At 40.4% G+C, this 27,268-nt stretch overlaps 2 long non-coding RNA genes across 2 annotated transcripts in view; one reads left to right on the plus strand and one right to left on the minus strand.

Annotated features, from left to right (window-relative positions):
- Positions 1-27,268, plus strand: part of LOC131517210 (uncharacterized) — a 71,228-nt gene that overhangs the window by 25,804 nt on the left and 18,156 nt on the right. Inside the window, exon 3 of the long non-coding RNA XR_009264459.1 lies at positions 25,611-25,712. This is a non-coding gene — a long non-coding RNA (uncharacterized LOC131517210). The remainder of the gene's footprint in view (positions 1-25,610; positions 25,713-27,268) is intronic.
- On the minus strand, positions 678-11,854 carry LOC131517211 (uncharacterized). The gene is made up of 3 exons (XR_009264460.1): positions 11,105-11,854; positions 2,404-2,458; positions 678-987 (listed from the first exon to the last, which is right to left on the minus strand). It is a non-coding gene; the product is annotated as an uncharacterized LOC131517211 (long non-coding RNA).

Consider the following 27,268-nt stretch of genomic DNA (forward strand, 5'->3'; position numbering starts at 1 on the left):
CTGTAGAGGGACCCTAGGAGTCTAGGTTAGGAGAAGGCTTCCTTTCCATTGTGTATGCAAATGAACTGCTTTTATTTTCTCTTTGCTTTTAACTGTGTGTGTCTTCTTCAGTGAAAAAAATAAAGTAGCTGAAGTTTTTAATAAACATGTCTTAAATCTGTGGTTGTCAAATGTAGGGCCAGTTGCATCCAAATCACTCCAAGAGCTAGTTCAGACCACAGGTTTTCCCTTGGAGCGTCTGATTCAGTGGGTCTGGGACAAGACCCAAGAACCTGTATGTTTTCCAGTTCTCCCACTGATTCCGATGGCCAGTCAAGTAAGGACATTATTCAAATTTGTGGTTCTCAGCCCTGGCTGCACATTGGGATAGCCTGGGAGAATTTCCAGAAGTACCCATGTGCAAGTGCTGCCCCAGAACCAGAAGAATCAGGGAAGATTCTCTGGGGATGGTATCATATAAAGCTCCCTAGGCTAAACCTTTAAAAATCGAGTAACATTAGCTGTTGGAGAAGAGCTAGAGCAATTGTGATTCTCATCCATTGCTGGTAGGAATATGAATTAATATAACCATCTTGGAAAATGCTTGACATAATGTCTTCCTTACAACCAAGCAATTCCACTCCTAGGTATATGTCCAAGAGAATTGGGTGTCTGCAGCACCAAAAGGCATGTACAAGGTTATTCACAGAAGCTTTATTTGTAATCACCCAAAACTGGGAACAATCCAAATGGCCATCAACAGTAGAATGAATTTCTAGAGTTGAGACACAAGAAAGACTTAATTTTAAAGAAAATGTTTATTACTTAAATTTATGTATTATCTATAGCAGATACACTGGACAGAATAAAAAGCTACAGAGAGTTGTATGTGGAAAGTAAGTTTCCACCTCATCCCTGCCCTGTAATCACTCGGTTTCCCTTCCCAGAGCAATTGTTAACGGTGTCTTCCAGAGATATTTCATGCACAGAAAGACCCATCTGTTTCACCTGGAAAAAAAAGCAAACAGTAGAATAAATAAACTGTGATATATTCATATGTTGGAATACTACCTAGCATATAATGTATATATTACATATAAAAGAGCAAACTGTACATGCAACAATATAGATGGATCACATAGACATTATATTCGGTTAAAAAACCAGAATGTGGGGGTGCCTGGGTGGCTCAGTCGGTTGAGCATCCAACTTTGGCTCAGGTCATGGTCTCACAGCTCGTGAGTTTGAGCCCCGGATCTGGCTCTGTGCTGACAGCTCACAGCCTGGAGCCAGCTTCAGATTGTGTCTCCCTTTCTCTCTCTCTCTCTCTCTCTCTCTCTCTCAAAAATAAATAAACATTAAAAACACTTTAGGGTGCCTGGGTGGCTCAGTCGGTTAAGTGTCCAACTTCAGCCCAGGTCATGGTCTCGCAGTCCATGAGTTCGAGCCACGCATCGGGTTCTGTGCTGACAGCTCAGAGCCTGGAGCCTGCTTCGGATTCTGTGTGTCTCCCTCTCTCTGCTCCTCCCCTGCTAACACTCTGTCTCTCTCTCTCTCTCTCAAATAAACATTAACCAAAAAATTTTTGTTTAATTAAAAAAACACAACAGAATGCATATTGTATGATCTTATTTAAATGAAATTTAAGAGCAGACAAAATTTGTCCAGGGTGATAGGTATCAAGAGAGTGGTTACCTCTGGGGAGGCCTCTGGGGTCCTAGAAATGTTCTATATTTTGATCTGATGGTGTACCCAGGTAGTTGGCCTTGTGAAAATTCACAAAGCTGCACGCTTGAGATTAGTGTACTTCGCTGAACATGTGTCATATTTTAATACAAAGTAAAAATAAAAACAAGCAGGAAAAAAACATAATGACTCTAATTGGCAGCCAGGATTGAAAGCCACTGTTTTGTAGCCTGCAGCCTCAAAACGGCGTTTAACAAATAGGTCACACTCTGCTTTGTTAATGAGATTTACCTTGTACCTCTTATTTCTCTGAACCCCTTCTTTCAGTGGACCCACCCTGAAACTTGCCTTCTCATCGCCAATCCCCACTGGCCTGGGGGTTAGTGGGAAAGAGTGGAACGAAATGCTATAAATGTGGAACTATTTCTCTAAACCTCTATTTTGAATTATAAGAATGTCTTACGCAATAATAGCACTGGGAAGGATAATTGACATCCAAAATTTATCTGGATCTTTTTCTCTCCTGTGATATTTTCTGAACCGTGATATGGATTATGACTTGCTTTGTAAACACTGTACAACGAAGAGGTTTCTTAGCACCACAGTCTGAAAGTGCACTTGATCTGAAAATATCTAGCCCTGCCTTCAAATTCTGCTCACAGCTACCTGACTAGGAAGCCAATTGCATTAACGGCATTACAGCCTCAGCTCTAGCACATTCTTAATCAAGTGCCATACCTTGGGAGGAAACCAGGGCTGGCTGAGGCTTCTCGATTCTGTCCAATGCCGGCATCTGAAATGAAAGCAAGTGGTCACATTTTTTGCTTTCAGGTTAAAGGTGTCTGTTCAGTTTTTGGAATGAATAGAAATCCTGTTCAAGATTAGGATTATACAATTCTTAGGACCTCCCCTATTTAAGGTTGGAACCTTCTTTTCCAAGTAGTTGGTCTTATCACTGACCCTAGAAAATACTCTTTTCCTTATTTCAACAATGATTATGAAACACTACTCTGTAAAGGAATGTGGTCAGAATGCCAAGCAAATAAGGCCTAGCCTTAACCCTTATGGGGTTTTTCAGAGGCGTATCATATGTGCAGAAGTGAACATACTATGTTGCAGACTAAGCAAGAGTTTAAAAATGTAGTTCAAGGAAAGCGGCCCCAGGGTTCAGATGTGGCTGGGATCCCTTCAGATTAGGAGGAAATAGCCAGGAGTCCCTCTTGACAGTCTCTACCCCATTTCAGCTTTATATAAAGAGCTGTAAGAGGGCAAGAATAATTGAAAAGCGATTCAAACCCTACCAGAACCTCCTGAAGAGCATCAAAGGGAACAAAAGAGATCAATTAGAACAAGTCCCACACCCCCCTTCATTTCTCTTTGCCCACACACTGCGGTTCCAAGAGCCAAGTGAGCAAAAGGATGGAGTGTGGGAGACTGACAACCCCGTGCTCATCACTCCTGTCCTGTAACAGATGGCTTCTGTCATCTTCTACCATAAGCCTTTGATGTCGCTCCTCCTTCCTCTGTGCCCATAAAACAGTAAGAATACTAATATCTCACACTCGAATGACACTAGTGGTGTGGTTAGCCTGAGTACTTTTCCATTTACTTTTCGCAACCACCCTGTGAGGTAGATGTCACTCGTGTCCGTTTTACAGATGAAGAAACCAAGGCACAGAGGAGTTCAGTAGCTGGCCAGGTTCACACAGCTGGTACATGGTATGAGTCAGAACCTGAATCTGGATGCTGAGCCCATGCTTCTAGATTATATTCAAGTTCTAGGGCACTGCTCCTTGGGCAAGGCATTCCATGACAATGGGAGCTGATGCTTACAACCCACGCTCTCATTTAGCCTCAAAGTATTTCTGAATATGTTGCCTTCAGCAAAGGCAATCTGGAGCAAGAAGAACAAAGCTGGAGACATCATACTGCCTGGTTTCAAAGTATACAACAGAGCTATAGTGATCAAAACAGTATGGTACTGATGGAAAAACAGACATTTAGACCAATGGAACAGACTAGAGGGCACAGAAATAAATACATGCACGTATAGTCAACTGATCTTTGACAGGGTGCCACAAACAAACAATTGGGAAAGGATGACCTTTTTAACAAATGATATTGGGAAAACTGTATATCCATATGCAGAAGAAATGAAATGGAACCATTATCTCATGCTATATACAAAAATCAACTCAAAATGGATTAAAAACTTAAACACAAGACCTAAAGTTATAAAAGTACCAGGAGAAAACATAAAGGTAAACTTGTTGACATTGGTCTGGGCGCTGATTTTTTTGGATGTGACCCCAAAAGCAATAGGCAATGAAAACAGAAATGGACAGCTGAGGCTGCATCAAAGTAAAAAGCTTCTGCATAGCAAAGGAAACAATCCACAGAGTGAAGGCAACCTACAGAATGGGAGAAAATATTTGCAAACCATGTGTCTCATAAGGAGTTAATATCCAAAATATTACAAGGAACTCAGACAACTCAAAGCAAGCAAACAGCCTGAATTTTAGAAATGGTTAAAGGATCTGAATAGATGTTTCCCAAAGGAAGACATAGAAATGGGCAACAAGTATAGGAAAGGTGCTCAATGTGACTCATCACCAGGGAAATACAAATGAAACTACATACCTCATACTTGTTGGTCTGCTGCTGTCAGGAAAACAAAACGTAAGTATTGAGAATGTGGAGAAAAGGGAACCTTTGTGCACTTTTGGTAGTCACTATGGAAAGCAGTATGGACGTTCCTCAGAATGTAAAAATAGAGCTATAAGTCTAGCAATTCCACCACTGGGTAGATGTCCAAAAGAAAATTAAATCACAATGCTGAAGAGATATCTGTACTCACCTATTTATTGCAGCATTGTTCACAATAGCCAAGATACTGGAGCACCATAAGCGTCCATTGATGGATGAACGAATAAAGAAAATGTAATACACACACAGACACACACACACACACACACACACACACACACGTTGGAATATTAGTCAGCTTTTAAAAAGAAGGGATTCTCATCATTTGCAATAATGTGGGTGAAAGTGGAGGACATTATGCTAAGTTAATTAAATAACCTAGACACAGGGGCACCTGGGTGGCTCAGTTGGTTAAGCGTCCAACTTCAGCTCAGGTCACGATCTCACGGTTCGTGAGTTCGAACCCCGCGTCGGGCTCTGGGCTGATGGCTCAGAGCCTGGAGCCTGCTTCCGATTCTGTGTCTCCCTCTCTTTCTGCCCCTCCCCTGTTCATGCTCTGTCTCTCTCTGTCCCAAAAATAAATAAACGTTAAAAAAAAAATTTAAATAAGCTAGACACAGAAAGACAGGTACTGAATGATGTCACTTCTGTGTAGAATTTACAGGAGTCAAACTCTTAGAAGCAGAGAGCAGAGTGGTGGTTGCCAGGGGCTGAGTAGTGAGGGAAATGAGCAAATGTTCATTGAAGGGCATAGAGTTTCAGATATGCCAGAGGAGTAAATTCTGAATAGCTCAGGTACAGCATGGTGACGGCAGTTAACCATACTGTATGGTATACCTGAAATTTGCTAAGAGAACAGATTTTAATTGTTCTTACACAAAGTAGTAATAGTGAGATGAGGGGTATGTTATTCAGCTTGATTAAACAATTCAAAGTGTATACATAAATCACATTGTGCACTTGAAGTATATACGATTTTTATTTGGCAATTATGTCTTAGTAAAGCTGGGAAAAAATGTTACCCATTCATGTCTGTTGGTGCCATGTCCACATTTAGAGTATTAAAGACAGTCTGTGACTCCCAGGAGCCATTAGAAATCCCATATTATTGGGGCGCCTGGGTGGCTCAGTTGGTTACGTGTCCAAATCTTGGTTTCAGCTCAGGTCACGATCTCATGGTTTCATGAGTTTGAGCTCCACGTTGGGCTCTGTGTAAGCAGCATGAAGCCTGCTTGGGATTCTCTCTCTCCCTCTCTCTCTGCCCCTCCCCCACTTGTGTGTGTGTGCGCGCTCTCTCTCTCTCTCTCTCTCTCTCAAAATAAATAAATAAATAAACTTAAAAAGAAATCCCCTGTTATCTGCCTTGACCAGAGTATGGGCTCAATAAACATCTGATTCTTTTTTCCTGTATCCCATCCCCTTGCCAGTGCCTACCACGATGCCCTGCCCATACTTGGTAATCCAAAAATATTACTTCAATTGAAGACAATAAAGACACTAAATAAATTTACTCCAGAATTTTAGGCACAAGCTCTAGATACCACTTTCATTTCACAGACTACACTTTGCATATTTTGTGCTGTAAAACAAATAATAAATAATGTCAGGAAAGCTTATCACAGAACTTTCAGATGAATTATGGCAGACTAATAGCCATCTTGCCCCAAAATAACATCTGAACTAATGCATTAGTATGATTACTCTCAGCCTCTGGGTGAATTTAAATCATTTTTCTTCTTCCTCTCTCTCTTAGGAAAAGCAATGATTAACCTGTTTGTGATAGATTGGAACTGGAAAAATAAGACTCATGACCACAGAGCATGACTAATGGTCAGAGAAAGGGACCAGCAATACCCACAGAGCTCTGTCCTTGGCTCCCCATTTATTCTTGTGCCTCTGCCCCGGTCCTCATGCCACATGGTCTGTGTGCTTTGGGCTCTGTGTTCTGTCATGTGTGGCGAGAGCTGCTGGATTCCCTGCCCAGACTCTGCTGCTGTAAATCATGGCTGCTCGGGGCTGAGTGTGCTGTGTGCCGACATTGGAACTGCCAATATTTAGAATACCGCAGACAAGCTTCTGCTGCAGGCTTCTCCTTTGGATCTAAAAAGTACCCTTAAAAAAAAGGCATTGAAATACTGGGGGGGGGGGCATCTAAGTCTTAATAGGATGAATTCTAAAGCACTATTCAATCAGGAAAACTAAACTTCAGATGATTTTGAGGTTACCTTTTAGGGCATAGGATGTGGATTTCCAACTTTATAGAAATAGGGGTTCTAGCTTAGGGGGAGCACTTTTAGAAACTGAGAAAGAAGCCTATACACCTTCTCCTAAAATATTCCTCCTGTAGTTGGGGTGCCTGGGTGGCTCAGTCAGCTACGCGTCTGACTCTTGATTTTGACTCAGGTTATGATCTCATGGTTAGTGAGTTCGAGCCCAACATCAGGCTCTGCACTGACAGCATGGAGCCTGCTTGAGATTCTTTCTCTCTCTCTCTCTCTCTCTCTCTCTCTCTGCCTGCCCCCGCCCCTCTCAAAATAAACAAACAAAAAATATATTCCTCCTATGATCAATTAAGTCAAGGCATTTTGGTACAAGGATGACTCCTTAGGGATTATATATATCCCTTTCTCTAATATGCTCTGGCCTGGAGCCTAAACCCCAGGCCTAGTCTGACTTGTTTGTGTTCTGTATCAACCAAGACCAACAACAGATCACATTTATGAAGTCTGTGCTAACGCCAACCACTGTTCCAACACGTTGTTGTCACTTTCAGTTTCACCACAACCCAATGACATAGGATTTACATCCCCCTTCTGCCCCATTTATGGCTGAACAAAATGAGACACAGAGAGGTATGGTGACTCCTTGTAGGCTGTAGATTGGTGGCAGAGCTGGGATTCAAACATAGCTCACCCCTTAAAGGCTGTGGTGTGGCTATACTAAGAAGGAATATTGGTCAATGATGGTGAGAATAAGGGAAGGATGAGGTAGAAGAAATGAGACTACACAGGAAATCAAAGATGGCTGCAGGTTCTTTGCCACTTCTCCCTTCAAGATATGGAGTCTATCTGGGCTGGCCCTGTGATTGTTTTGACTGGTAGAATGTGGCACAAGAGTCGTTGTATGAGACACAGGCCTAAGTTTTAAGAGGCCTAGTGGCTTCTGCCTTTCTCCTGTTGGAAGTCAGATGTAAGGAAACCCAGAGTATCTTGCTGGAGAGAGAGAGAGGTCATGTGGAGAAGACTGGAGAATGAAACATCTCATGGAGGGGAGACCATGTGGAGGAGGAAGGAGGCACCCCAGCCGATAGTACCAAGCCCCCCCCCCCAGTCCAGTGATAGAGGGCTTCATGGACTTCGAGTGCAGCCCAGCTGCCAGCCAAATGGAATCATGTGAGTAACTCTAAGTGAGACCAACAGAGGAACCACCCAGTCGACCCATGATAGAGTAAGAAATAATAAATCTTGTTTTAAGGCACAGAGTTTTAGAATGGTTTGTCACACAGCAATAAGCAACTGATACAGATGGTTATTGAATTACTTGAACTTAAAGTTCCTTCTTGCACTGAAAGTTTATGGCTCATGAAGTGAGATAAGCATATTTGAGTGGAGCAGAGTGCCAGACCGAGAAGTAAGTGGGGACCAGATGAGGAGGGCCTTCAGTGCCAAGCCGAGGAATTGGAACTGTAGCTGGTAGGTTCTGGAGATTTCTGAGGAGAGAAGTGATATGAGGAGATTGGTTTTGTTTTGTTTTTGGTTTTTTTTTTGGAAGATTAACATAGCAGCAGCATATGGAACAGACATGAACATACAGAACACATGTGAGAGAGAAGAAGGCAGAAAGACCTGATTGCTGAACAAAAAGCATGCAGTTAAAAATTACTGAGCAAGAAGCCACAAAAGGCAGAATCAAATATTCCATCTTTAAGGCACAGATGTTTTCTGCCTTAACTATAGACTCCATTAACTCTTTATCTTTTCCAACGATGAGTGTTCTTACTTTCAAACATTCATGGGAAGATACATGGTGTGTGATTAAGAGCCTGGGTTTTGAAATAAGAAAACTTTGGTTGTAAGTCTGTTCTCTGTCACCTTCTTGCTGTGTGACTGTGAGAAATTACTGCACCTTGATATGTCTTACCTTCCTTGCTGTAAAGTACAAATAATGGTATGCCTCATTGTGGGTGTTACAAAATGGGGATAGATGATGTCTGATGCGCGATGGTTGGTAAATAATGCCTGAGTGATACAAATACTATGATGGTTGTTTCTCTCTCACAGAGCAGCCCACGTTAGGAGTTTCAGGTTGGTGGGTGGCTCTTATTTTTTGTTATTTCTTTTGTTTTGTCTTTCCCCTTCACCTATTTCACCTGCCCCCCCCCCCGCCCCCACCACATTCCCTCTGGTAACCATCTATATTGTTCTCTGGAGTTAAGGTTATTCTGGTCATGGCCATTCCCAGCAGAAGGGAGGTGAAGGAGTATGGAGGAGCACATCTAAGAAGTTTTATGGGGCTGATCTAGAAGTGGCACACACTTTACTCATATTCCATTGGCAAGAACTTAGGCACATGGCCACAGAGGCTGCAAAGAGGGCTGGAAAATCCCAGCTACAGTTCCATTCAGCGAAGACAGAAGGAGAAAGAGGACTTGGGTACTAGTTAACATGATGGAACTACTAAACCAGCCTGTAAATATCTACCATCAAACTATACTCATCTCTTGGGTTGTAGACTAAGCATCAGGAGTTTAAAATTTTCCACAAGTGACTCTCATGTACAGCAAAGTTTGAGAGCCACTGGCTTAAGCCACCACTACCAGGGTTTGTTATTACTGGCAGCTCAGAGCATTTCTAACTCATAGGTTTTCTGAGGAAGGGCTTCTCAACCTTGTGTGAACATGGTGGGGTGGGGGTGGGGAGAGGGCTTTAAAATTTGTCAGTGCCCAGTGTGCATTCCAGACCAATCATATCTGAATTTCTGGGAGTGGACCTCAGCCATCAGTGGTGTTGAAAGCTCTCCAGGTGATTCCATTGCACAAGGAAGTTTGAGAACCACCACACTCAGAAGAGGAAAATTATTAGAGATTTGTCTCTTGGGCACTTCTCTGTCTCTTGGGTTAAGCCCACAATTTTCAAACTTTCATGAGCATGGATATCACCTGGGGTCCTTGTTAAAATGCAGACGCTGATGGGGCGCCTGGGTGGCGCAGTCGGTTAAGCGTCCGACTTCAGCCAGGTCACGATCTCGCGGTCCGTGAGTTCGAGCCCCGCGTCAGGCTCTGGGCTGATGGCTCGGAGCCTGGAGCCTGTTTCCGATTCTGTGTCTCCCTCTCTCTCTGCCCCTCCCCCGTTCATGCTCTGTCTCTCTCTGTCCCAAAAATAAATAAAAAACGTTGAAAAAAAATTAAAAAAAAAATGCAGACGCTGATTCAGTAGGTCTGGGGTAGGGCCTGAGATTCTGTACTTCTAATAAGTTCCCTGGTGAGGCTACTAGTTCATGGACCACTCCTCAAGCAGCCAAGGATTAAGCGACCATATCCATTTCTGGAACTCTGTTACAATTCAGCAGTTACAGGAATAAAGATTTTTGATAATTAGTAAAGACCAGTATATGCTTTATTGTTCTTTCCTTCAACAGAACTATCATCCCATAAAAATACAATGAATATTTTCATATTTCAAAGTTGCTAGAGGGCTGTTTCAAAGTACTCCATGAGACATTCCAAAAAGGAAATATTTGATAGATATCTTCTCTTTGAGAAAAAATGATTTGACCTTTTGTCCAAGGAAGTTAGAGAACTGTGGGAAAAGAGAGTTTGTCATCATCTTTTATTTTAAAATAAAGTTTTCATTCTAACAAATTTATTGGTCTTTAATAAGAAGCATGGACAATAATTTTAGAGGAAAATGAAGGAATGCTGTTTTAAAGATGACACTAAATACAGACCACAAAGGAAATTGGTAAGTTTACCCTGGAATTAAAACTTTTGTGCATCAGGGCGCCTGGATGGCTTAGTCAGTTAACTGTCCAGCTCTTGATTTTAACTCTCACAGTTGGTGAGTTCGAGAAATTGTGTTCACTTGATTACAGAATACCTATCTTTTGCTTATTTTATTTTATTTTAGATTATTTATTTTGAGAAAGAGAGCAGGGGAGGGACAGAGAGAGAGGGAGAGAGAGAGAATTCCAGGTAGGCTCCACACTATTAGTGTGGAGCCCAATGCAGGGCTTGATATGGGGCTCGAACTCATGGAACCATAAGATCATGCCCTGAGCTGAAACAAGACTTGGATGCTAAACCTGCTGAGCCACCCAGTTGTCCCTTTTTAAATTAATGTTTTAAAATAAGTATTATGTGCACATACTTAACAATTATTTTGTACTTAAAGATTTATAAGTAAAAAAACCAAAGCCCATTATCACACTCAGTCCCTATCTTGATTCCTGTTCCCCAGTGGCAACCACATTGACCTCTTTAGCTCTTTCTTCCAATATTTAAGTGAATAATTCTTAAATTGTAATTTTGATTTATCAATTTTAACTCTTACCTATTGACTTCCCACCAGTTGACTTCCCACCATTGTATAGTAGATTAAAATTGGCTCATCCTCTCCTTCCTAGTCCCCACCCTTCCACACACACACACACACACACACACACACACACATCTGCATACATCCATTTGCAAGTGTATCAAACAACTGTCAATTCCGTTTCCCCCCAGGGAAAGTACCTTTCTCCCAGAGATTTCTGGCCCTTCCCTGGGATGATTCCCAGGAATTCCCTCTGCCCTCCTATTTGCTAGGTTTCATGATGTCCTCTTAAGCGGTCAACTCCCTGGCAGATCATCCTCACGCTCAGTTGACACGTTGGCCAGATGGAGAATTCCAGTTTGAAAATCATTCCCCTAGGATATTTTCAGGTACTGCTCCACTGTCTTTTAGTGCAGAAGACTTCTTAGTTCTTTTCCTATTTCACAGCCCCTTCATTCTCAGCTGGTTTTTGTTGGGTTGGTTGGTTTTGGTTTTCATCTTGTATTGTTTTCTTTTGTTGTTGTTCTTGTTGTTTGCCAGTTTCTCTTCTTGTTGATGATGTCTGTGTGTTGATATGCCTCACGGTTAAGTTCTCCAGATGTCTTTTCCTCTTCATCTGAATCCACTGCTTAGCTAATCTCAATCAGTCCCAGCATGTTAAATTCCACCTCTTTGTTGATGGCTTGCGGATTTGTATCTCCGGCCTGGAGGTCTCCCCTGATGCCATGCTCAGATAAGCAACTGCCTCCTAACCATCCCAAATGCCTAATAGGCGTGTCAGACTTTACATCCCCAGAACTAATGTCTTCATTCCTCCCCCTCCACATGTACTCTTCTCACAGTCTTTTCATTTCAAGAAATGGTGACCCTGTCCTTTCAGCTGCTCAGGCCAAAAAACAGGCCAGGTCATCCCTGACTCTTTTTCTCTCACATTCCACATACAATCTGTCTGCAAATCCGGATCTCTGTGAAATGTTTCCTAATCCTAATCACTTCTCACTGCTTCCTCTGATTACTGTCCATGTTCAAGTCACCATCGCCTCATTCCTGCACATTAGCAAGAGACCCCTAACTAGTCTCTCTATTCTACCTTGGTCCCCCATAGTCGTTTCTGGACACAGCACCTAGAAAAGGAGTCTAACGTAAGTCAGATCATGTCACTCCTCTGCTCAGATGCTCTAGTGCCTTCCCATCTGCAAAGTCTGGAACCATCTTCTGTCCCTTTATCCTCAGCTCTCTGATTTAATCTCCTATTACTTTCTCTTTGCTTACTCCAGTCATTCACACTGCCGTCCTTGCTATGTAAACATGGGCCTTCCTGGGCACTTGCTATTATCTCCTTCTGGAGTGCCATTTTCCCAGATAGCCCTGTGGCTCACTCCCTTGCTCTCCCTTGAAATGTGACCTCCCTGACTGCCTGGATTAGTTTCCTGTGGCTCCTGTAACAAATGACCACAACTGGATGGCTTAAATCAACATAAATGTATTCCCTCACAATCTGGAGGCCATAAATCTGAAATCAGGATCACTAGGCCAAAACCAAGATGTCAGCAGGGCTGTGCATCATCTAGAGGCTCATCATCTAGAGGAGAATTGGTTCCTTGCCCTGGACAGCTTCTGGTACTACCAGCAATCCTTGACTTGGAGCCACATGACTGCAATCTCTGCCTCTTCCTCTTCTGTGTGTAATCATCTTCCCCTTCCTCTCATTATGGACACTTATAAGTGGATATAAGGCCCACCCTAGATAAACCAAGATAGTTTCCCTATGTTAAGGTCCTTAATCACACCTTCAAAGACTTTTTTCAAATAAGGTAAAATTAACCAGTTCCAGGAATTAGGATGTGAATCTTTGGTGGGGGGAAGTATTTTTTAGCCTACAACAGTTTGCCCTCTGGCTCCCAAAGATTGATGCGTCTCCCACATCTATACCCAATTCATACATTTACAAGTCTCAACTCATTAAAGCATCCATTCAAGGCCAAAATCTCATCTAAATTTTTATCAGCTTCCAAGTCCCATATCTCATTATCTAAATTATCTAAACCAGGAATGGGGGACACCCCCATTTTGATCCATCCTGATGCAAAATTCCTCTCATGTGATCCATGAAACTAGAAAAGTTATCTGCTTCCAGAATACAATGATGGGACAGGAATAGGGTAATGGTTATGGACATTACTGTTGCAAAAGGGAGAAAATGGAAGGCAGAAGGGAGCCACAGGTCCTAAGCAATATTAAAACCCAGTAAGGTTTCAAGGCCTGAAAATAATCTTCTGTGGCTCAAGGTAGACCTGTGGCTCTGCCCCCAGGGCCAAGGTTACCACACCACCCTGCCTAAAATTTGCACTCCCAGTTACTTTCTGTCTTACCATGCTTTTTTTTTTTTCATAACATTTACAACTACCTGACACATATATCAGTATATGAGAATCCTGTGCTTTGTGTTCAATTTTTCTGTAAACCTAAAACTGCTCTAAAAAAAAAAAAAACAAGGTATATTACACTTGAAAAAAGTACAATCCTGCTCTTTTCATTATACCGTTGTTTTGAAGAAACTAAGACAATTGTCTTACAGAGTATATCATATTCTGAACTTGTCTTACTATTTGCTCATGGTATTATTGACTTGTTTCTTTCTCTTTAATTCAAGTCTAGAGGCTTGATTGGATTCAGGTTAAATATTTTTGGCAAGAATACTTCAGAGATGTTGTGAGCTTCGTGTTGCAGCCTATCAGAAGGAACATGCTGTCAGATTGCCACACATTTAGTGATGTGAAGTTTGATCTTTTGTCTAAGGGAAAATCTGCCAAATCCCTTCCTTGTTAAAGGAACAACCTTCTCTTTGCAATAAATAAAAGGTCTGTACACTGACAGTGACCAGTCCCCCAGCAACCTTTCCTGATAGTTTTAGTATCTGTAGATCATTCTTGCCTTAATCAGTGATTACATTGGAGGTTGCAAAATGATTATTTTTGTAACTATCGTTATGTCAACTTTTCTAATCCAGCAAGTCTTCTCTCCTTTCGTTTCCCTTTCTCTTTTTTTTCTATCACTATTATTCCATGTGTTGCCATTAGTGATAGCCATTATTATTTCTGATGCTCTAATTGTCTGACTTTGGCTAGTGAGAGCCCTTTGATCTGGTTCTGAAAACCTTTTGACACACTCCCATTAGCCTGTGAGCATGCATTCTCTTTCTTCTGAAACAGTATGTCAAGACTCACCTTGTACTTTTCCTGCCTTAGACACAGACTCCCCCAAAGTGCCTTTTACTGGAGAATCTTTTTGTGTTGTTGTTTTCTGATTATGAAAGCAATACAGGTCATCATGGAAGATCTGAAAAATAAAATATAAAGAAGAAAATGAAAAGCACTATTACTCTAACCACTCTTAACATTTATTGTACTTATTTCCAGGTTTTTAAAATATGTATCTATAGGTGAATATTTTAAATTTAAATTGCGGATGGATATTATGTATTTGGTATTGTACCGTACTTTTATTGACTATATATCATAAACTTATTTCCATGCCATTAGATGTTCTTTAAAATCATTATTGTAATATTTTTTATTTATAGAATAAATTTAATGTTTATTTAATGTTTTTATTTACAGAAACCAAATTTTTTAATCTTTTCCAGAGCATCACAACTACCTTTTGTGATAAAGCTAAAACCATTCCACAGCTATTAAGCTACATGCTAGAGCTCTGTGGAGGAATTAGGGCATTAGTTGAGTATCAAAAAAAAAAAAAAATAATAATGATGCAGGGGTGCCTGGGGGGCTTAGTCGGTTGAGTGTCTGACTTCAGCTCAGGTCATGATCTCGCAGTTGACAAGTTCGAGACCCATGTCAGGCTCTGTGCTGACAGCTCAGAGCCTGGAACCTGCTTCCGATTCTGTGTCTCCCTCTCTCTCTGCCTCTCCCCAGCTCATGTCTCTCTCTGTCTCAAAAATAAAGATAAACATTTAAAAAATAAAAAAAATAATGATGCCATGGAATGAACACATCCCTTGAAAACAGAAATGCCCAAAAGACAGTATATTCATGCGAGAGTTACTTCACTAGTTACTGTAGTGGATGTGTTTCCTTGAATCTAGGTTCTCTAGTGTCTTGAAGACAACCACCAGGTAGAAAAAAACAAAACAAAACAAAACAAAACACCAGGGGCTATTTTAAGTGCCCCCAAATGAAGTTGATTTTTAAAAAATATGGTTGACCAGCAAGTAAAAAGAGATTTCTCTTCTGCTACTTCCTTGCTATATGACCATGGGATGTTACTTAACTGCTCTGTGACTTGATTTTCTCATTGATAGACTAGCAGTAGTTCCTTCCACATTGCATTGTTGTGGCAGTTAAGTAATCATTAAAGTGTTTATCGCAGGGTCTGGCATACAGTCAGGTTCAATAAGTGCTAACTATTGGGATTGTTACTGCAGGCTGGAATGGTGAGTAGGTTTGAGCCAACATTAATGGCAGAGAATGTAGGCTGATGGTGGTGGCACTGAGGGGCCCTCTGGGAGAAAGGACTCTCCAGCACAGAGTTCAAGATGCACAAGTTGTGTGAGTGAGCCTGTGGAGCAGGGTGGGTATCTATGTTGTGAAGCTTAGAGAAGACTGCTCTTATGATAGCGCTATAGCTCAGAGTAAGCATTTACCTTCTATCCGTCTTCCATGGCATTTTTCTTCATACACAGTCTACTGTTGCTGATGACTTGGATGAAAACAGTAGACGTATTTTTTATGGGGAAAGACTTGAAAATTTCTCATTGAAAAGTAGACAGACTATCAGCTAACCCATGACAAGATGGGTTTTAGTAGAGTCCAAAGAGATCTTTATAGCTTTGAAATATTTTCAGTGTCTAGCTGATTCAAAATTCTCTCTATTCTTGCAGCCTCTTTCAGATCTGATCAATTTCTTAGAGGTACCCTGCTCCTCCTAATGGGATTGTAAAGTCAAGTGCATGCACAGACCACTTCTAGCCATGGGGCTAAGGAAAAATTACTTAGTCCCCTAGGTCCTGTCTTTCCTCATCTTTAGAACAAGAATTACAATGGTAGTAGCCACTATACAGGTATTGTAAGAATAAAATGCAATGTCATACATGTAGCACCGAATCTGATGCCAATAATTCATATATATATACATATATATATGAATAAACAACAAATGTTATATCTATTTACGATGATATAAGATGGAAAACCCTTATAGCTTCAGCATTTAGATCCTCCCTCCCATGACATAGTTTCTTTTTTTTTTTTTTAATGTTTATTTATTTTTGAGACAGAGAGCATGCCAGAGGGACAGAGAGAGAGAGGAAGGGACAGAGGATCCAAAGTGAGCTCTGCACTGACAGCAGCAAGTCCAATGTGGGGCTTGAACTCTTGAACCATGAGATCGTGACCTAGGCTAAAGTCAGATGCTCAACCAACAGAGCCACCTAGGCACCCCCATTATTTCTTATCCACTTTGTCAACTAGACTGCCTGAGAGATATATTTCTTTGAATGTGAGGAACTTAGTAGGAAAGAATCTCCCATATCTATTTCCACTCTAGTTATCCATGAAATTCATTCATTAATTCTACAAATTATATTGAGCACTATATTATGCTTCATTATGCTGGATCATGGGCATTCACAGGAGGTACAAATATATGAGAAAGTTGAAACCATTTAGTCCCCTATGATATTGTTCAGGGTTGAAAATGGGAGTACATGCCTGGTTTATAACCAGCCCTATTTAGCTGCTTATTTAGCAAGTCTAATATAGGTTCCTCTGCTTCTTGAAAGTTCAAGTTACTCCACTTTGCTTTTACTAAAGACCTAGATGGTACCTGTTTTCACTAACTGAAAGAAATCCAAAGAAGATTTGAGTGTTCCCACCCAGCTCCTTCCTGGGGACTATACTCAGCATCTCAGTATCATGCTCCCTTAGTTTTGAACTGCGTCTCTGAGCATCTGGGCTTTATCTCCACTTATTTTATGAGTCAGTTAGCAAGATGTATCTGAAGGTATCAGAAAAGCATGAGAGGTTATTTTGGGGGTCTGGGAATGCTCAAATTTTCGTGTAAATTAGTGGGAATTGTTTCTTCACTTTATTCCATTTCTGCTTATGAAAACTTTTTTTGGTTAAAGTTTATTTATTTATTTTGAGAGAGAGACAACACAAGCAGAGGAGGGGCAGAGAGAGAGAGAGAGAATCCCAAGCATGGGGCTCATACTCATGTAACTGCAAGATCATGACCTGAGCCTAACGCAAGAGTTGGACGCTTAACCAACTGAGCCATCCAAGCATCCCACAAAAGCTTTCATAGAAATACTCTACTTTCAGATAGCAGGGCAAACCTGCATTCAAATAAATGTAGGATCTAAGCCCTTTAAGAAGACAGGACTTTCAAAGAGCCTCAAAGGGAAACTTAATAGGAACCCATGGGGGAGGGGAAGGAAAAAAAAAAAAAGAGAGGTTAGAGTGGGAGAGAGCCAAAGCATAAGAGACTCTTAAAAAATGAGAACAAATTGAGGGCTGATGGTGGGTGGGAAGGATGGGAGGGTGGGTGATGGGTATTGAAGAGGGCATCTTTTGGGATGAGCATTGGGTGTTGTATGGAAACCAATTTGACAATAAATTTCATATATTAAAAAAAAAAAGAGCCTCAAAGGTAAGGTGCACATTTGATAGCTTTGGCTGGAACATAGTCTCCAGATTATCTCACCATGAGTGGGTGAGGGACATGGCTATATCCCTGGAACGTTCCAAGTTCATTATTGAAGGATCTGTCATGGCGATGGTGACAGACTCATGCAGCCATCTTCTCAGAAAAGCATGACAGACTTGGGGACTAGAGTGTGTGTTTAAATTCTGGGTGCCTAAGCAATATTTTGGGAAAGGCCCTTTTCTAGCCCACAGCTTCTAAAAATGTTCTGGGCTTAAAGTTTTGGCCCAGGGGTTGAGGTGCTGTGCTATAGAATGCTTTGGGAATTGTTCAGTGACCTTAGACAGGCTACTCCAAGTCTCCCTAAATCACCTGTGTGCATAGTTGAGCTATATTCAGCAATGAACATCTAAACAAGGAAAAGAGGACAATTGATTGAGCGAATGCAGCGGCGTGGAGAGGAAGATAGAGAAATGGCTCCACTTGCCTATCTTCCCTAATTTATCCATTAAACATATTGTCTCAAGTGCCTTTTATGTGCCAGGCACCATGCCAGCTTGTCTGAACCTTGCAGGTTTCAAGGCATTCTCCTCCTTGGGTTGAAATGACTCAGAGACATAGTATTAATTTGTCCTTTTCATTAATTAGTACTCATTTCACCAACCACAGATCATACCCTGGGGTTCCCATCTTTATAGTCCCAGAAGGGAATGGAATGTTAGGGGTCAGGGAAATACCGAAAGAATCACTGGTCTCTCTCCCTCAGGTCTTATCAGAAGTGAGAGTCTTATTTCTCATTGACTCATTTCCCCCCTAAAACCCCATCAGAAAGAAGATAACCTATTATTGGCTGGGCAAGTTTAATAAATCAAAGCACTCTTCTGGCTGCGTCAGGCTGACCAGGGATAAAATTAATATTTGCTTCAGGACACATGTTGAGTTCAACCTTTGTCTGTATCCAAAGTTTCTACCTTCAGGAGGGCGGAAATTAATACTCTTCAGCATTTGAAAATGCTAAATACACACACTGATGCGTGATGTACCTTTTCTTATGAAAAGCTGGAGTTAGAACATCACAAACAAAACTTTAAAAAATACCCTCACCCTCCTGAAACCGATACTACACTGTATTTTAACTTGAATTTACATAAGTACATTTATTTTAAATATATAAATTTTAAAAATAATAATAAAATTAAAGCATACTTCAACTAAAAAAATACCTCATTATCTGCAAAGGTGCTTTGTGGGGAAGCAACAACCCACCCCCCCCTCCCCAACTCAAACTACATGAAAGAATACAGAAATTTACATTGTGGTGGTACAAGGAAGTGCAAGCTTCCAAGCCGGTTAACTCAGGGGGGGGGGGGGGGCAACAATGTCCACAAAGACCCAGGTTATCTTTGTGTCTTCACTCCGCCATCTTTTGTGTTGGCATCCTCCTCCGGGGAGCCTCACGGTGACTGCAATAGTTCAAGGTCTCAAACCTGGACACAGCACTATTCTCCAGAAGGAGAGAGAGACAGACTCTTCTTGCTGGTCTGTCATAGGAGCTTTCCTCAAGAGCCCCAGATTTCAGCACCCCCGTGCCTCACCAGTTCCTTTACATGGACAAGGACAAGGACAAGGGTAATGGGATTACACTTGCCCAGTCAGTGCCTCCCCTGGAACCAGAGCTGGAATCAGTCTCACCTGAGGCACCTAGCTGAGTAGGCAGGGAGGGATATCTGAACACAGTCGGTATTCTGCTAGTGAACAAGTAGGAGGATGGATGCTGGGTAGATAACATGTAGTTGCAGGAAACAAAACTCAATTTATGAGTAGATTAGGCTAAAAAGTATTTTTCCCTCATAACCTAAATTATTGTGTTAGCTGGCTGCTGGCATTGATTCAGTAGCTTGATGATGTCATGGTTAGACACTTGGTGATGCTCTTGACCTTTTCCTTGTGTTTTTCACCTCTTGGTCCCAAGATCACCCTTTCAGATCCGTACGTCATGTCCAGATTCAAAGCAGAAAGAAAGGGGGAAAGGGCACGGGCTGTATAAAGTATTGAGTGCTGGAGTCTGTGGGGCATATGAAAAACTAGACTTAATCTCCCAATTTTACAAGGGTCTACAATTCACATGGGGAAACCAAACATACCCTAGAAACCACAAAACAATGTCAGGACCATGAGAAGCATGCCAACGCCTAGGTGGCTTGCATACCTGAAGGGAGCAGATCTGTGTCTACTTGTCCTTTGAATTGCTTTTCTGTTGAGACAGATAAATGTCTCAGAGGCTCTTGGATGACAGTATTGCCCTGGCAGGGGTTCAAGGTGGCTGGAAATAGAGAACATTTAATGAGCGTAGCAGCAGAGCCATTGAGGTGCAACTGAATGTAACAAAGAGGACAAAAACCTCTGGCAATGACATCTGAGTTTGGTAGGCTCTCAGCTCAGGTTTCAGAAGGCCAGGCAGGTCCTGCTGAGAGCCATCTAACTGCCATATTCCATTCTGTGACCATGAGTCAAGTTTGGAAGAAGTTTAAGAAAAGTAGTTATTCTTTAGCTCGTCATTTGGGTATTTCCTGTCTCCCATAACAAATTTGGTAAGGGCAGGGATATATGTCTTACCTTTATACCATGACCCTAATGTCTGGCACATGTGAGTTTCCTGGACCTTCACAATGCCTTAACAGCTGTTACCCCCCACTCCCCAACTCCCATCTTTTCCCCCACCTTTCCAGCTTCTCTTTCTACCTTGCTTTCCCTCATACATGGATTGGACACAAGGTCTGGCTCCTGATGTGGCACTTCAGCTCTTATTTTCTGGCATTCTCTATAGCACTCAGCACCTTTAACCACAGCTCTCTCCTGCTTGGCTCCTGGACCTTTCTCTCTCTTGGCTTTTGTTTGAGTTCTTCTCGGGTGCCTCTTTAAATGTGTGTTTTCCTCTGAGCCTGTCCCAGGTCCTTGGCTCCATTTCTCACTCTCTACATCCTCCCTGGGTCCTTCAGCCAAATTCACAACCAAGATGTCTGCTTCTGTCTCTCAACTCTACCTGTTACGAGACATCTCCATTAGTGTAGCCCACAGGTACACTGAACTCAACATGACTGAGACTGGGGACAACATATTGTCCACAAACAGAATTCCTATCCTTTTTTTTAAGTTTATTTATTGATTTATTTTCGAAAAAGAGAGAGATAGAGAGAGAGAAAGAGAATCCCAAGCAGGATCTGTGCTGCCAGCACAGAGCTCAACATAGGGCTCAATCTGATGAACCATGAGATCAGGACCTAAGTCCAAGACAAGAGTCTGACACTTAACCGACTGAGCCACCCAGGTGCCCCTGGATTCCTTTCTTTTTAGAGGACACCAGCACCTTTAAGCCAGAAGCCTGAAAGTTATCCTACAATTCTCTTTTGTAAGCATTTCATGTGACAGTCACCTTATTAAGATATTGTCATCTGAATATGTGACCTACTTAACCCCTTCTTTGAACCTTCCTTCCATCATGGCATGTCATTATTTGGTGGCTCTCCTGTGAAATACTCCCCTGCTGTCTCTTCTCCTCCAAGCCAGTCTGAATCAGTTGCCCTACTTCTGGGATCCAATAGCACCAATAGTGGCCAGTCCCTTCTTCTATGATAGAACTTATGACTAGGTATTTATTTTATTTTTTTTTTTTTTTAACATTTTTTATTTTATTTTTTTTGGGACAGAGAGAGACAGAGCATGAACGGGGGAGGGGCAGAGAGAGAGGGAGACACAGAATCGGAAACAGGCTCCAGGCTCCGAGCCATCAGCCCAGAGCCTGACGCGGGGCTCGAACTCACGGACCGCGAGATCGTGACCTGGCTGAAGTCGGACGCTTAACCGACTGCGCCACCCAGGCGCCCCATGACTAGGTATTTAATCATGTGTTTCTTCTTCTTTCTATACTGTGATTTTCTTCAAGGCAAAAACTCTGTCATAACACTTTCAGAATCTCCAGCAACTGGCATACATAGGGCCTGGCATACAGTAGCTATGAAATCAGTGTTTGTTATATAAATTGTTTGACAAATGGCTGACATTTTTATACCATAAAAATTCATCAATACATTTTGATCTAAATGGAAAAGAGGGAAAAACCACTTATCGTCTCACCACCCAAACTGAACTACAGTCATATTTGGGTATTTTTTAAATCTTTACGTCTATGGATAAAATTCATTTTTATTTAAGCATAATCATACTGTGCTTGTAATTTTGCATTCTGCTTTTCCAGTAAGAATATCATATATTTTTTTCATATCGTGAAGTATGTTTTTCCAGCTCTGTTGAGATATAATTGACATATAACATTGTGTAAGTTTAGGATGTACAATGTGATGATTGGATATACATATAGATTGCAAAATGGTTACTACAATAAGGTTAGTTAACACCTCCATCACCTCACACAATTACATTGCGTGAATGTGGTGAGAATATTTAAGATCTACTTTCTCAGCAACTTCCACATACGCAATATTGTTAACAATAGTCACCATGTTGTACATTAGATCCCTAGAACTTATTTATCTTCTAACTAGAAGTTTGTACCCTCTGACCAACATTTTTCCCGTTTCCCCCACCCCCAGCCCCTGGCAACCATGTTTCCATGAACTTGACTTTTTTAGTTTCCCTCTATAAAGGACATCAAATAGAATTTGTATTTCTCTTTTTGATTTATTTCACTTAGCATAATGCCCTTGAAGTAAGTCCATCCCTATTGTTGTAAGTGGCAGTATTTCCTTCTTTTTTTGTGGCTGAAGAATATTCCATTATGTGTGCGTGCACATGCATATGCGCGTGCATGTGGGTTTGTTGGCATACTGTTTTCCCGTAGTGGCTGTGCTAATTTACATTCCCACCAACAGTGCACAAAGGTTCCCTTTCCTCTACATCCTTAGCAACACTTCTTATCTCTTGTCTTTTAGATAACAGTCATTCTGACAGGTGTGAGGTGATACCTCCTTGTGGTTTTGACTTGCATTTCTCTGATGAGTGATGTCGAGCATCTTTTCATGCACCTGTTGTCCATTTGTGTGTCTTCTTTGGGAAAATGTCTATTCAGGTCTTCTGCCCATTTTAAAAGCATATTGTGTTTGTTAAATTATATGAATTCCTTATATATTTTAGATACTATCTCCTTATCACATATATGGTTTGCAGGTATTTTCTCTTATTCCATAGGTTGCCCTTTCATTTTGTTGATTCTTTCTTTTACTGTGTAGAAACTTAAAAAAAAGTTTATTTATTTTGAGATTAATATAATACAATATTTTGTATTGTTATTCATGGAATCATGAAAAAAAATTTGTTTCTTACTATAAACGGATGCCTACCGATGGTAGATCATTTTATAAGTACAGAAAGTATAAAGAATAAATAACAATCAACCATAATCCCACTACTCAAAGGTGTAGTTAACATTGTACGTGTTTTATTATACTTACTAAAAATGAATTTTCCATGGCGGAACAACATTTTCTACTGTTGCAAATTCCTTTAGCTGTTACGAAATCAGAAATATTTTCCTGTGTCATTTGAAATATTTTCCAAATATTTTTTAATGACAGCATAATAGTCTATCATATGGTTGCTCCCTAATTTCCTTAACTACTCCACTAATGTTGGACCTAAAGGCTACTTGTGATTTGTTAGAAATTATTGTAAATAATATAATATTCTTACACATACATTTGTGTGTCATTCATAATGTAAATTCCTAGCAGCAGGCAAATTGATCTATCAAAACATATGGATATTTTCAAGGCATTTGATATATCTTGTCAAAAACTTTCAGAAAGCTTTGACCAGTTCATTCTCTCAACAAACAAGAGAAGGCATTTCTCGCTGCTTCTCCCTCAACCCTAGATAGTTATTGTCTACCAGGTTGACAAATCTTTAAAAAAAAAATTCAGATCTTACTATTGCCTTCATTTTTATTACTTCCATTGCTAATGAGGGTGAAATGTCAACATTTTAAAATAGCCATTTATAGGAGGAGGCTATGCATATTGGGGGGCAGTGCATATAGGGGAACTCTGTACCTTCTTCTTAATTTTGCTTTGAACCTAAATCTACTCTAAAAAAATCTTTAAATATGAAAAAAGACAAAAATAAAATAAAATGGCCATTTACAAATTGGCTTCTTTTAAACATTGTTTATTCATATTTTTGGGATATTAGTTTTTTATAGAAATATTACAGTTTTCCTGTTTAAGTTTTCCATGTAAAACTATTAGTTTTTCTTGATATTTTCACAACTATATTTTAGCTTATTGTTTACTCATTAATTTTATTAATAATTTTACATACATATAGATTTTGCTGTTTATGTAGTCAATTCACTATTTTACTTTCTGATTTCTTCAGCTGATTTTAACCTTTTCTAGCACAGACATTTCTATTCATAAATCATATAAATCTTTAACTATCATTCCTTCTAGTATATTTATGTTTTGATGGACTCATATTTAATAGTTTTATCCAGTTGAATTTATTTTGGCATGTCATGAGAAATAAAGGTCTAACTTGATTTTTTTCTCCCAAGAGTTAAGCAGTTGGGTAAGCATCATTTTTAATAATATAACATTATAATATTCTGCATTGTATTGCATTTCAAGACAAGATTGTTAAAAGGAAGTCAGGGTAATGTTTCTGATGAAATAAAACCTTATAATGTAATTTGGAACATGAGTGAAGGGTATGGCATTCTAGGAGGCAGGGGCAGGTTGAGGCCAAGTATGAGACAGATCTTGGAAGCAGGAAGAATCTCATTTCTGGAAGTATCTTCCAGGCAGGTTCAGGTGCGAATAGAAAAAGCAGGAATGTATTTCTAGAACCCCTCAACCCTACAAGTATTCACACATAAAAGGATTCTTTGAGAGATGCCTAGGTATGATGTGGCCACTTCCATTCCTATGGTGGTCTATAAATACAATGAGATGGGGGGAAAAAAGCAGATGGGAAAGATATAATTTTAATTTGCATTACTTCATACCCAAACCTCAATCCTAACCTTATGTTAAACAATGACTCCTTTCTCCATAACTTGCTAAATATAGAAAAGTCTATAGGAATGCTGCATAAACTGAATGGAGATTTGTCTGCAAAAATCTGGGCTGCCATCATTAACGTGTGCAATTCCATATTTATTCAAAAGTTGAGGTGACTTAACAGCAGGGAAGGAATCACTAATGAGGCCATTCCCTTCACCACAGAAGAGGACCAAGAGTTTCAGTACATATGATGGTGGTCTGCCTTCACTTAACAGATCTGGATTTTGTTGGGAAACTTGAGTACAACAGTTAACATCACTAAACAAGGACCTCTGTGGTTTGGTAGGCCAAGATAAGCTAACATACCCATGCACAGTACTAGGAAATTTGCCCGTAAGCCCATAATAATAATATCAGCATTGTCATTTTGCAGAACTGAGTGCATCAGCAAAAGAGAGAGAGGGAGGGAGGGAGGGAGAGAGAGAGAGAGAGAGAGAGAAGAGAAGAGAAGAGAAGAGAAGAGAAAGGAAGAGAAGAGAAGAGAAGAGAAGAGAAGAGAAGAGAAGAGAAGAGAAGAGAAGAGGAGAGGAGAGGAGAGGAGAGGAGAGGAGAGGAGAAGAGAAGAGAAGAGAAGAGAAGAGAAGAGAAGAGAAGAGAAGAGAAGAGAAGAGAAATTTTTGCAGCTGCACGCATAAGAATGCACAAGCACACGTTTGGCTCAGCCTTACTGATGAGATCTTGACTTGGAAATGAAACAATTTTGTAATCCATACAATTTAAAAAACAGACCAAAAAACATCACTAAATAAGTAGTTGTCACAGAAACATAACAAATCCTTAAGTTACCCAGACACAGCCTATATGCAAGCTATCCAGATTTTTCTCTAAAAAAGATAGACTGTTCAAGCAGGATGGAATTCAAAACATATTGTAGTGCAACTCCCTTGTCTTACATTTTGAGATTTTCAGCTTGACTTTACAGTGTTTTTTATTATTTACTAATTGTCTACTAATAACCGTTTCTTAGCTTTCTTTCCCAGACAGGTTACAAATTCACTGAATGGAGAGGCTGCATCATCTTCGTTGTGTGGCCCGTCACCCTAAGTGCCTAATGAGTGAAAGACACTTGGTAAATATTGAAGATGGTCCTGGTGCTTCACCCACACCTTTCAGTACAGTCCCAGATAAGAAAATATTGCAAGCACATTTATTCCATGCTGTTTAACAGCCTTTAAGGATGAAAATGACAAGCTTTAACTATAGTTAATATATAATCGTGGGAAAAGTAGCTGGCATCTGGCAAAAAAAAGAAAAAATGAGTTGACTACCTTATTATTCAGGACTCATGATCCAATTTGTGGATTATCCAGACGCCTGGCTTTCCTCTCCTTTGTAAAGGGGCAGTGAGAACAGAGGAATGCAGACTTTTCAGTATGAGTGGTCTGGTCAGAAGCAGGGTTAACCATCTTCATGAACTACTGGAAGCTCCCAGAAGCCTCTTCTCCTGTGTGTAGTAAATGACTGATCCTGGGGTTGTGGGGAGGGGTAGTTATTTTATATACCATATTTAAAAGTCTTTACTCATGTTTTATTTCTAGCAATTAGAAATGGAATTTGGGGGTGCCTGGGTGGCTCAGTCAGTTAAGTGTCCTACTCTTGATTTCAGCTAGATCATGATCTCATGGTTCATGGGTTTGAGCGCTGTGCTGACAACGTGGAAACTGCTTGGGATTCTCTCTCTCCCTCTCCCTCTGCCCGTCCCCTGCCTGCACTTGATCTTTCTCTCTGTCTCTCCCAAAATAAATAAATAAACTTAAAAAAATGGAAATTCGATTTAATGGTAAAGAACTATGAGTTGGTCACTTTTTAAGACTATAGCTTTATTGGGGTGCCTGAGTGGCTCAATCAGTTAAGTGTCCGACTCTTGGTTTCAGCTCAGGTCATGATCTCATAGTTGGTGAGTTCAAGTCCCGCACTGGGCTCTGTGCTGACAGCACAGAGCCTGGTTGGGATTCTGTCTCCCTCTTTCTCTGCCCCTCCCTGCTCGCTCTCTAGCTCTCTCTCTCAAAAATAAATAAACATTTTAAAAAATAAAATAAAATATAGCTTTATCAATATAAAATTTAAAAAATCTCGTTTTAGAGCATTACTATCACCTCAGAAACTTTCTTCATGCCCACTTACAGTTACTCACAGCTCTTATCCCCCAACCCTAGGCAACCACTGATCTGTTTTTGTTTCTATAAATTCCCCTTTTATAAACACTTCATGTAAATGGGATCAGACATACAGTATTCAGTCTTCTGCATCTGGCCTCCATCACTTAGAATAATGTTTTCAAGTTTCATCCTTGTGGTAACATAAATCAGTAGTTCTTTCATTTTAATTGTTGAATATTATTCCATTGTATGGATTTATTGTAAAAGTTCTTTATATATTCTGGATACAAGTATTTTATAGGTACATGAGTTATAAATATTTTCTTGCAGTCTAGTGGCTTATATTTTCACTTTCTAAATGGTGTCTTTTGAAGCACAGAAGTTTTTTATTTGGTAAGGTCCAATTTAACAGTTTTTTCTTTTAAATATCATGCTTTTGATGTCCACTGTTTTTATATTGTGTCAAAATAAGGAATTTTACATAAATATAACATTTAATATCATATGTATAATATGTAATTTTATG

Source organism: Neofelis nebulosa, chromosome 7, assembly GCF_028018385.1.
Source record: "Neofelis nebulosa isolate mNeoNeb1 chromosome 7, mNeoNeb1.pri, whole genome shotgun sequence".
In the NCBI taxonomy this organism is placed as follows: Eukaryota; Metazoa; Chordata; class Mammalia; order Carnivora; family Felidae; genus Neofelis; species Neofelis nebulosa.